The following is an 11,897-nucleotide window of genomic DNA, read 5'->3' as shown; positions in this document are numbered from 1 at the left end:
ATCTGTGTTCAGGAGAGTGTTGTTGTTAGTGTCTTCAAGTCAGTTCCAACACATAGTGACCCTGTATACAATTCTTCATATATTCTGTTATCTTTTTGATATCTGTTGGTTCTGTTGTGATGTCACTCATAGCATTTCTTACGCATGTTATTTGTATCTTCTTCTCTTTTGTTAGATTTGCAAGTGGTTTGTTGATTTTATTAATCCTTTCAAAGAACCAATTTCTTGTTGTTTTTCTATATTCTATTTCATATATTTCTGCTCTAACCTTTATTATAAGGAGCTCAGGTAATGTAGTGGTTACAAGTTGGACTGATAACCTCAAGTTCAGCTGTTCGAAACTACTGGCCATTCTGTGGGAGAAAGATGACGCTTTTTGCTCGCATAACCATTTATAGCTTCAGAAACCCTATGCAGGGTCACAATGAGTCAGACAAGACTCCATGACACACTACCCCTACCACCACCACCACCACCAGCAACCTTTATTATTTCATTTCTTCTGGTTGCAGAAGGCTTACTCTGTTGCTCTTTTTCTAATTATTGGAGATGTTTGGTTAAGGTGTTAACTTTGATTCCTTCTTTTTTTATGTGTGTGCCTTTATTACTATAAATTGCCCCTCTGAGCATTGTTTTTGATGTGTCTCATAGGTTCTGGTAAGTTGTGTTTTCATTCTTATTTGACTCAAGGTATTTTAATTTAATTTTTATTTGATCTATTACCCTGCAGCTTAATCAGGTTGTTGCTCAATTTCCGTGTATTTGATTTTTTCCTTGATTTTCCCATTGTTTAATTTTATAATACTGTGATCTGAAACAATGCTTTGTAATACTTGGATGTTTTAAAACTTATTGAGGTTTGCTTTGTGCCCTAACATATGGCCTATTCTAGAGAATGTTCCCTTTGCACTGTAAATGAATGTTTATTATGCTGTTATTGGGTTGAGTGCTCTGTATATGTCTATGAGGTCAAGTTGGTTGGTTGTGTTGTTTATTTCTTATGCATCTTTGTTGAGTTTCTTTCTAGTTCTGTCTTTCATCAAAAGTGGTATATTAAAATCTCCTATTATTATTGCAGAGTTCCGGCGTAGTGCTGTGGGTTAACGCACTGGATTGCAAAGTTGTTTTGAACCACAAGGTCAGCGGTTCAAGTTCACCAGCTGCTGCTAAGAAACCCTATACAGGTCGCTTTGGGTCAGAACTGACTCGATGGCACTTAACAACAACAACAACTATTATTGTAGTGTTGTCTATTTATTCAGTTCTATTAGAGTTTGATTTATGTATTTTGAGCCTCTTCACTGTGGAGGCAGGTATTTATTATGATGGGTGGCGGTGGTGGTGGTGATGTGCTGTGGAGTCAGCTCTGACTCATAGTGACCCTGTACAGGGTTTCCGAGGCTGTACATCTTTATGGGAGTAGAAAGCCTCATCTTTCTCCTGTGGAACAGCTGGTAGTTCAAACTGCTGACCGTGAGGTTAGCAGCCCAATTTGTAACCACTACGCTACCAGAGCTCCTTTTATTATGGTTATGTCCTCATATTCAGTTGGCCCCTTAATTATGATATAATGCCATTTTTTTTCTCTTATACTTTTTTTTTGCTTTAAAGTCTATTTTAAAAGAGATTAAAATTACCATTCTTGTTCATTTTGATTGCTATTAGCTTGATGTATATTTTCCCATCCTTTGGTTTTTAGACTATTTCTGTCTTTGTGTGTAAGATGTGTCACTTGTAAACAGCATGTTGAAGGATCCTGTTTTCTTATCCATTCTGCTACTGTCTCTTGATTGGTGCATTTAATCCATTTGCATTCACTGTAATTATCAATAGGTATAGATTGAATGTAATCATTTTTCTGTATGTTTTTTTGTGTGTGGTGCTGATGGTTTCATTGTTCCACAGAATTTTCTGTGCTGAGTTCATTTTGTTTGTGGGCTTTCTTTCCATTTTCTTTATTTCTGTCATGTTAATGAATGTCTATTAAATCTTTATAATTTAATTCTTTATTATTTTGATGCGAAGGTGAATTCATTTTCTTTGAGGCTATCCTGTAACTTATTAACCCTGGCCCCCTTTTAAAACAGTCTGTTTTATATTGAAATCGACTTGACTTCCTTGCCATTTGGAATTTCTGTATCTACACTATTCTCCTTTTTTGCTTTATCATTTATTTAATATAAATAGATATCTCTGGTTCCCTATATTCAGTATTGTAGGTTTGTTTTACTTTAAATACTTCTATATTTTGATTGAATTCTGGATGGTGTTATCATGTATGGTCTGCCATTGTTGGTTCTCAATCCGAAGAGCATCCTTCAGTATTTTTTATAAACTTGGTCTTGTTATCACAAATTCTTTTAATTTCTGTTCACGTGGAAATTTCCTAATTTCATTGTCACATTTGAGGGACAATTTTGCTGCGTATATTTTTCTAAACTTGTCTCTGAGACATTGTGGTGTTTTTATATTTGTATTGAATTCATGATTGTATGTTGATGTGTTCTTAGGCTCTCACCAACTGTCTCCTGTGGGTGTAGGTAAGGAATGGAAGCATGTATTCCATTCTCCATTCATTCTACTTAGTTTAGCATGGGTTTGCAGGTTTTCTGCTGTCATTGATCACTTGGTATAAGAACTGATATTGGCAGTTGCTCATTGTGGAGAGCTGCAAAGGGTGTGGTTGTGACTGGGGTTTATCGACATGGCTGTTGTCGCCTGTTGAATGGGAAAGAGGAAAACCCCCATAAGCAAACAAAAAAACAGTGCAGCTTTTGGACTCAGAGAGAAGAAAACTCTGGGGAGTTTTTGCAACCCAAGGATCACATGAAGTGGGCCTGGAAGGGATGTGACAACAGGGTTCCTGGCCCTAGGTGGAGTTCCTATCAGCTTCAGTGCTATCTATGTTCAAGGTACTAAATCTGAAAGTAGTTTGTGGGGACCTTTGATGGAGTTAGTTTCAGTGTCTATTAGGACTACAGGGTAGCTGGGGGCAGGGTGATTGGTTAATTGCTGATCTGGTGGCTCTGTGGGTTCTAAGCTGAGCCCACCTGACTCCAGACACCAAATCGGTACAGCTGGCCCCCACTTCTCACTGGTGTGACTCCCAACCACATGGCTCTGAACTCCTGGAGAGCATGGGTTGTTTTGGGGGTAGATGAAGGTGGCAGCTGGTCACACCTCTGGTCACCAGGGGAACATGAGAAAAACAAAGAATTGTACCTTTTTGGTTATTGTGTGACTCTGCTCTGCCAGGCCACCTTCTGTTGCCAAAACTGCTCACAAAGGTTCTTGATGGTAATGCTGTGTCATCTCTAATATTTCCATTTCTCTAACATTACTTCTGAATTTCCGGATCCAGGGTTTTCTCAGTGCTGTTTTATTTAGTCTCTCATATCTCTGTTGTAGCAGTTCCATATTGTGTATTTGCCTAGACTTCCATCTCACGAGAAGTCTCTATTTTAACTTTTTATTGTGCCTTGAATGAAGGTTTACAGAGCAGATCATCAATTTTACATTCAACAAATCACACACTTACTTTCATCTCAATTGCAATCCCCTCAATGTAACATCATCTATCCCATTTCCTCCCTGTGTTTCGTGTTCCCATTCCTCCTTCTTTCACTACCCTTTGTATATTGTCTTTAGGTAAATGTTGCCCGTTTAACCTTGAATAGTTGCCCATTCTATGGTTTGCAACCTCACTAGTGTTGCTGACCACTCCCCACCCCAGAGATGTTATGAAGGGTTTCACCTGTTTCTATATGACCAGTAAACCTAGTCTTTTTATTTTTATTTTTTTTTTATGATTTTGAGTTTTGTTCTACTTTTTCTTCCACTTTATCCAGGGCTTTCGAATGTGATTCCTTTCAGAGAGGCTGATAATGGTAACTGGGCATTGTCTAGTTCTGCTGGTTTCAGGGTACTGGAGATTGATGTTCACATAGGCCTTAGGCCATTAGTCCATTATACTAATTATTTCCAAGTATCTTAATTTTCACCACTCTTCTTTCCTCTAGAGAGGGAGATACCAACATTGGCAACTTAGATGTGCCACTCATAAGCTTATAAGATCCCAGTTACCACTCATCAAAGCAGAATATAGAATATAGTCTTGTGGACTTTAGGTCAATTGACCATGATGTCCCCCAAGAATATGGTCCTGAGCTCCCAGACCCAATAAATTATTCTCTAAAGATGATCGGTAATGCATAAAAGTATTCATAATTTTGCCCCTGTATGGGTCCTGATATGGCATTGTGGGTTAATGCACCAGACTGCAAAGCCATTTGAATGCAAGGTCAGCAGTCCAATCTCTCCTCGGAAACTCTATACAGGGTCGCTATGGGTTGGAGCCGACTCGAAGGCACTTAACAACAACAACAACAACATGCTCCACCACATTCATATGTTTGCAACAGAGATAAATACCCATGAACAAATATCCTCTGTCAAACCTTTGTATATTTTTGGGGCATACTCCCATACTCTTTTCCCCACCCTAAACACATGTGTTCAGTCTGCGTATCTATTCATGTATCTGGAAAGGCACTTCTTAATGCAGATCAAACCTTCTTCCATCTAGTCTATTATGACTCTTAGGAACCCTAGAGAACAGAGTAAAACTTCCCAATAGAGTTTTTGAGGCTGTAACCTTTGCGGAAGCAAACCATCACATCTTTCTCTCACTGAGCAACTGGTTGTTTGAACTTCCCTCCTTTCAGTTGGCAGCTGAACCTTAACCACAGCACCACCAGATTTCCTTGGGCATTTGTTACAGCAGTGAAAATACAGGTGATTCGGATTGTGATTGCTGTTGTTGTTAGGTATCATCAAGTCAGAGTGACCCCATGAACAAAAAGTTTTGTACACCTATGACCACTTGGGTCGGAATAGACTCAATGGCACTTAACAACAACAACAACAAATGACCACTTCAATATAGTATTTGAGTTTGTTTTTAAACACTCACTGGCCATTATGTAACTGAAGAAAATACCCTACATATCCAAACCAACATCCTCTATTTGGGTTGTTCCAATTGGAAATGAATTTCTCAATGTCTCCTGATCAGACAGATTTAGTGTTTAGACTCAGCAAGAGTTTTGATAGGTTGGCTGACTTAATTGAGGGAAAATATCTATTTGGTCTTCATGGTGTACTGAGTGTTATCCTCTGGGATAAATCTATTTAAATAGGTCTGTTTTTATATTTAGAAGCAGCAATAATAACTTCCAATTTAAATGGCAAAATATGATATTAGCTAATATTGCTTATTTTATGCAGTCACTGTGTTAAATGCACTATAGGTATAGTAATTTAATTACCCTTGTAATTCTATTTTTATTTTTATTTTTACCAGGAAACTGAAGCCTGGAGATGTTAAGTAGCTTATTCTTGGTCACACAGCCAACCAGGGACACAGTTCGGATCCTACCTTCTTTAATTACTACTTAGGTTTCCAGTTTCATGTAAGCTAAGTCTGAATTAATTTATCCTAAATTTGTTTGAACATCTTTTAGAAATATAGGTAAATTTTACTGCATATTCCTCAGTATTTTTCCAGTGTTCAACCTCCAGACTCTGAAATGGTATTGATATGTGTAGAAGAATCGATCAGTAATGATTGAATTGAGTCATCTCACTTGATCTGTGATTAAAAATATTTTCATTTTGATCCATAGGAAAAATTACATTTTTACTTTTGACACAGAACACACATATATGCGTATGTAGTTAGAATATGGCATAGTACTTAAATTAAAACAAAATCTGAAACCAAATGCCATCAAGTTGATTTTGACTCATGGTGACCCCATTTATGCAGAATAGAGGTGTACCTCAGACGGTTTTCATGGCTGTCACTTTTCCGAAGCAGACTGCCAGACCTTTCTTCTTAGGTATCTCTGGGTAGGTTTCAGCTGCCATTGTTTTGGTTAGTAGCTGAGTGCTTAACCATTTGTGTCACCCAGGGAGTTCTTGTGTGGGACATATTCCGATAGTATGTTTTCTGTCTGCTCTATTCTATTCTGTTCTGTTTTTGTCTTCTATTTTACCAAACAGGTTTCTTAAGACCAATTAAATTTCATTCCTCATTGATGGGTCAGAGTCCACAATTTTGACAAATGGTTCTCTAGCTGGATAATATTTTCCATTCTTTAGAAATACTCTGTATAGCACCATACATTTTGACATCCTTCTAGAACATTTAAAAAATTCATCCAGGGATAACCAAGGTGAAGTTGCTCTTAGAGGACCCTGAAGAAACACACTATCTCTCTGAAAGAGGTCTACACTCTAAATTCAGCTTTCTTTGGAATATGGAGATCACCACCTTGAGATTAAGTATATGAGAGGTCTTCAAAAAGTGTCTAGAAAAATGGAATTGAAGATTTAAAAAAAATCAACTTTATTTCTCAACATAAACTCCCTCAAGTTCAAGAAAAATGGGAACTCTCTTAAGTTTAGAAAACAAAAGAAGTCAGAAGGAACCAAATAAGGAGAGTAAGGTAGATGCCAAAGGATTTCCTATGGAAACTCTCACAAAATTGCCCTTGTTTTTTCTTTTTAAAAGTTTTCAAGATTTTATTGTGAATTGAGTAAAGGTTTACAGATCAGTAAGTATGGCCTTATCAAATTACCCTCATGTGATGAGAGGAATAAGCAGGAGCATCGTTTTGGTGGAGAATGACTCTCTAGTGGAATTTTTCCAGGAGTTGTTCTGCTAAAGCTCTGGCTAACTTTCTCAAAACACCTCCATAATAAGCAGATGTTATTGTTCTTTGTCTCTCCAGAAACTCAACAAGCAAAATGCCTTGACTATCTCAAAAAGCTCTTTCTGTGACCTTTGCTTTTAACCTGTCCACTTTAGTTTTGACTGAACCACTTCTGTCTTTTGGTGGTGTCAATGCCTTGATAATGCTTTTTAGGATCATGCTGGCAAAGCCACGTTTCATCTCCTGTTATAATTCTTCCAAGAAATGTTTCAGGATCTTGACCCCACTTATTTAAAACTTCCATTGAAAGCTCTGCTCTTGTCTACAACTGATCTGGGTACATCAGTTTTAGAATCTGTTGAGGGGGAAATTAGCTTAACTATAAATTTTCAGTCAGCATTGTCTAAGCTGAACCAACTGAGATGTGTAGGGTGTTAGCTAAGGAGCTCTGGTAACGTAGTGATTATGAATTGGGCTGCTAACCTCAAGATCAGCAGTTCAAAACTACCAGCTGTTCCATGGGACAAAGATTAGGCTTTCTGTTCCCATCAAGATTTACAGCCTCAGAACCCCTGTACTGGGTCACTATGAGTCAGATCTGACTCCACGGCACACCACCACCACCATCAGGCTATTGGCCATTGTTTCTGCTGTTGTCAGTCCTCTTCAATTAGGGTATGGATGGTGGTGATGATGACCCTGTATTGAGTTTCCAAGGCTGTAAATCTTTACAGGAGCAGAACTCCTCATCCTTGTCCTGCACAATCACTGGTAGTCTCAAACTGCTGATCTTCAGGTTAGCAGTTCACCTCGTAACCAGTATGCTACCACAAATCCTTAGGGCATGGATAAGATTAAGTTTTCCTTGCAAATTGATGTAGATGGTATGCTGCTGCGGGCTTCATTGTCAACATTATTTCATCACTCCTTAAAACAAGTTTTCCATTTGTACACTGTTGAGTTCTTTGGGGGCACTGTCTCTATAAACTTTTTTTTAAAGCATCACTGATTGCACCATTATTCCATCTAAGCGTCATATAAATTTCATGTTTGTTCTTGCTTCATTTTAGCAGAATTCATGTTGCTTTGATAGGAACTCTTTTAAAATAGACATCCTATCCTTCTTAGTGCCTCAAACTAGATCCTGTTTAGACATTTTATAACAAGTTAGTATGAGTTTATTTTGATGCAAAATTTTTTTAAATCCACGTATAGTTTTTTCATAATACACATTTCCTTTGAACTTTTTTTGTTTTTTAATATATATCACCAAGTTTAAAACTTTAATTTTGTTAAATGTACAAATAGAAATAATACAACAGTTCACATATACTCTGGCTTCTAAACATTTAACCATCGATGGTTTTAGTAGATGTTGTTGGTCTTTTATGGCTCAGGACTAGTTCAGATGCCTGATCTTCTATAAAAGCATAACTCTCCCTTCTTTTTACCCACCAAATTCATTTCCCTTTTCAGAAGTCTTGTTGAATGTTTTCTTTGTTTTGCCTGGCCATGTTGCTGCTTAATTTGATAGATTTCTTTCTCTAGTTGTACAATAGTCAGTTCAATCTCATAATTCTTACTAACCAGGGATACCCAAGCAGACTCCATTTCTTTCAATTTAGATCCAGCTGTTAGTTGCATGCTCTTTTGCTGCAAGTTTTAATCTTGAATATGTTTCCTTAACTTTTGGAACTCTTTCTGGGCATGTTCAATCATATGAACTAAATTTTCATTATATACTTTCCAGGCATTGCATCCATGCTGTGACACTAGTTCCAGATCCTCAATTCGGACTGCTTGATGCTCTAACTGGGCCATAGAATGATTTACACATTCTTGCCATGCAGTAATATCATTTTTCTGCCCTGAGGAAGGGGCTGGAAGTTCATATCATTTCATACTCAGCAATTCAATTGGTTGCTGAGCAGCCACTCTTTCAAATTCGTTTCTCATTAAGTCTGTCTCAAAAGCAGAATAATCAGGAGCTGCCATGAAGCTCTGGTAGTTCTTGTTTAGGTCGGTATCTATGAGTTTCCTCCTCCACCAACGCAGCAGTCACTTCCCGCAAACCAGGTGCCTCATAAACTGATCAAAATAGGGCAGCGGGTCCACCACAGCCTCTCAGGCTACCAAACCTGTGCCTGTCATTGAAGGGATTTTAGATTGTCCCATGAACTTTTGAAGGCCGTAGCATAGTGGTTATGACTTGGGCTGCGAACCCAAGGTCAGCAGCACGAAACTACCAGCTGTTCTGGCGGGAGAAAGATGAGGCTTTCTGCTCCCATAAAGATTTACAGCCTCAGAAACCCTGTCCAGGGTCACTATGAGTCGGAACTGACTCTACAGCACATAACCACCACCACCTTATATGTATGGGATGGGGCAGCTGGGTTGGGGAGATGGTAAGAAACTAGGAAAGCTGTTAGGAAGCTTTTCTCTTCCAAACCTTTGAAAGTGAGAGTAACAACAATACTTATCTTGTGATTACTTCAATAGATTTGGTGGTTTTGTATTTTCTTTTGTGGTCTAGGGCAAATAATGATGCAAGCCACAATAGTAGCTCTTTGAAAAGGGAATGTTGTTGTTGTTAAGTGCTGCAGAGTCAGTCCTGACTCATAACAACCCTGTATAGGGTTTCAGAGGATCTGCTGGTGGGTTTGAACTGTTGACCTTATGGTTAGCTGTCCAGTGCTTATCCTATAGTGCCACACCAGGACTCCTCGAAAAGGGAGTTGTAGAGTCAGTTCTGCCTCATAGCAACCCTGTATAGGGTTCCCAAGAAGCTGCTGCTGTGTTTGAGCCATTAACCCTTGTGGTTAGCAGGCAAATGCTTAATCTTATAGTGCCACACTAGGACTCCTGTAAAGGGGATTGTTAAGTGTAGGTGAGTTGGCTAAGTGTCAAGTGCTGTAGAGTTAGTTCTGACTCATAGCAACCCTGTATAGACGTTTCAAGGAGTGGCTGGTGGGTTTGAACTGTCAACCTTTTGATTAGCAGTCCAGTGCTTATCCTACAGTGCTATACCAGGAGTGCCCCCGAAAAGGGGGAGACTTCTGTGGAGACGATTCCTTTTATTGTATTTTCACTTCTTTATTTGATTTTTTTCCAAAGAAGATGGACACATATGGAGAAAGTTGTACTTTTAATTTGCAGAGGAACATTGCCATCTGGATGCAGGATTACAATTTGAAGACTCAGTAAGTGAGTTTTATTTCCAACTTTGCAGGTGAGTCACTTTCTTTAAGATGCCATCTCTACATCTGTAAAATGGAACAATTAATCTCCATCTGTGTCACAGTAGTGCTCTGTAAATGAGTTGCAATATGCCTGAAGTATACTTTGAACTTCTTTTGGAGAAATAGAAAATATTACTATTATGTGAAAATGATAATGTTTGGGATGAGTGCGCATTTTTCTAGTACTAGAACCAGACAAATGGAAATGAAACTAACATATATGGACTATATGTAATTTATAATAACATGGATTCTCTGGATAATAAAATGATCTCCCAAAATAAAATGTTAAGAATCAAAAACAAAATACTTATTCACAGCATTTAAAAATTCATAATTCATCTGGAGTTTAACTAAAACTCGAAATCCATATTTTTCCAACAAGGTTTACAATAACACATTTTTATTATTTACTATGATACATGTCGTGAGAAATTAAGGAGTATCTAATGAGTAATATAAGGAGCTCTGGCAGCGTAGTGGTTACGAATCGGGCTGCAAACCGCAAGGTCAACAGTTCGAAATTACCAGCTGCTCTGCGGTAGAAAGATAAGGCTTTCTGCTCCCGTAGAGATTTACAGCCTTGGAAACCCTGTTCAGGGTTCAGGGTTACTATGGGTTGGAACTGACTTGACGGCACTTAACAACAACAACAAGTAATATCTGGAGTCCTGGTGGTGTGGTGCTGTGGGCTAATGCATCAGACTGCAAAGTTGTTTGAACTGCAAGGTCGGTGGTTCAAGCTTACCAGCTACTCCTTTGAAGATGGGTTGCTATGGGTCAGAATCAATGGCCACTTAACAACAATGAGTATTATGTTCAATGGTAAAATAAGTTTAAGAAATACCAAGTTAAACAAACACAGTGTGACTGTTCTCTTCCTGTGTATTGTGCTTCTCAAAAGAGAGGAATGCTTTGTGGCATTTCCAAATGTCTTTGAACAGGGAATGCAATTTTGAAAATGTTTTTCTGAGATGTAAAAAAATTGAACTAATCTTATGTTTAAAATGACTGCTCAGTTTTTGGTTTCTTAAGTGTCTTTTAATGTTGTTGTTGTACGCTATTGAGTCTGTTCCAACTCATATCGACCTTGTATAGGATTGGAGAATGGCTGGGGGGTTACACTGCTGAACTTTTGGCTAGCATAGTTAGCAATTCAGTGCTGACCTTATAGTGCCACACTAGGATCCTAAGTGTCATTTGTTGTTGTTAAGTGCCCTTGAGCCAGTCCTGACTTACAGTGACTTGTATAAGCTTACCTAGTGGGTTTAAATGACTTGGTGGGTTTAAATCCTGACCTTGTTGCTAGAAGTCCAGTGTTTATCCTACAGTGCTGTACTAAGACTTCTCAGTGTCTTTTGTTGTTGTTAAGTGCCATTGAGTTGGTTCTGTATAGACTTTCCAAAGAGCAGCTGGTGGGTTTGAAGTGCTAACCTTGTGGTTAGTATCCCAGTGCTTATCCTACAGCACCACCCCAGGACTCCAAAAAATCTGTGACGGGCTGTGATCAATTAGTTGTAAACCCCACTACACTCAGGCCTGCCAGTTTCTTTTAGTAAGTAGTGACATTAAGATCTAATTATCTTGTATAGGAGTCCTGGTGTGGCATTGTAGGATAAGCACTAGACTGCAATGTTAGTTTGAACTGCAAGGTAGGCAGTTCAAATCCACCAGCTTCTCCTTAGAAACCCTATATAGAGTTGCTAACAGTTGGATCTGACTCGATGGCACTAAACAACAATAACAACAAATTATTTTGTTGCTTTTATATACTTGTTGTGTTTGAAAGAGTTTAAAAATAATACATTAATGTCCAGTCTATGGAGTTTTAACAGCCTGTCTATTGCATATGTAAGCATACTACATGCATAGTATGTGATTCTGCTCTTTATGTATATAAAATTCTGTTTATATACATATGCATATATGAGCGGAGTACTCT

General features: G+C 38.3%; 1 pseudogene; it reads right to left on the bottom strand.

Annotated features, from left to right (window-relative positions):
* Window positions 1–8,188: 8,188 nt before the first annotated feature.
* On the bottom strand, window positions 8,189–8,867 carry LOC102812031 (annotated as a pseudogene).
* Between the last annotated feature and the right edge of the window lie 3,030 nt (window positions 8,868–11,897).

This window comes from Chrysochloris asiatica, unplaced genomic scaffold, assembly GCF_000296735.1.
Source record: "Chrysochloris asiatica unplaced genomic scaffold, ChrAsi1.0 scaffold00103, whole genome shotgun sequence".
Classification (NCBI taxonomy): Eukaryota; Metazoa; Chordata; class Mammalia; order Afrosoricida; family Chrysochloridae; genus Chrysochloris; species Chrysochloris asiatica.
The sequence above is the reverse complement of the archived record's forward strand: the minus strand, read 5'-3'. Positions and strand labels throughout refer to the sequence as shown.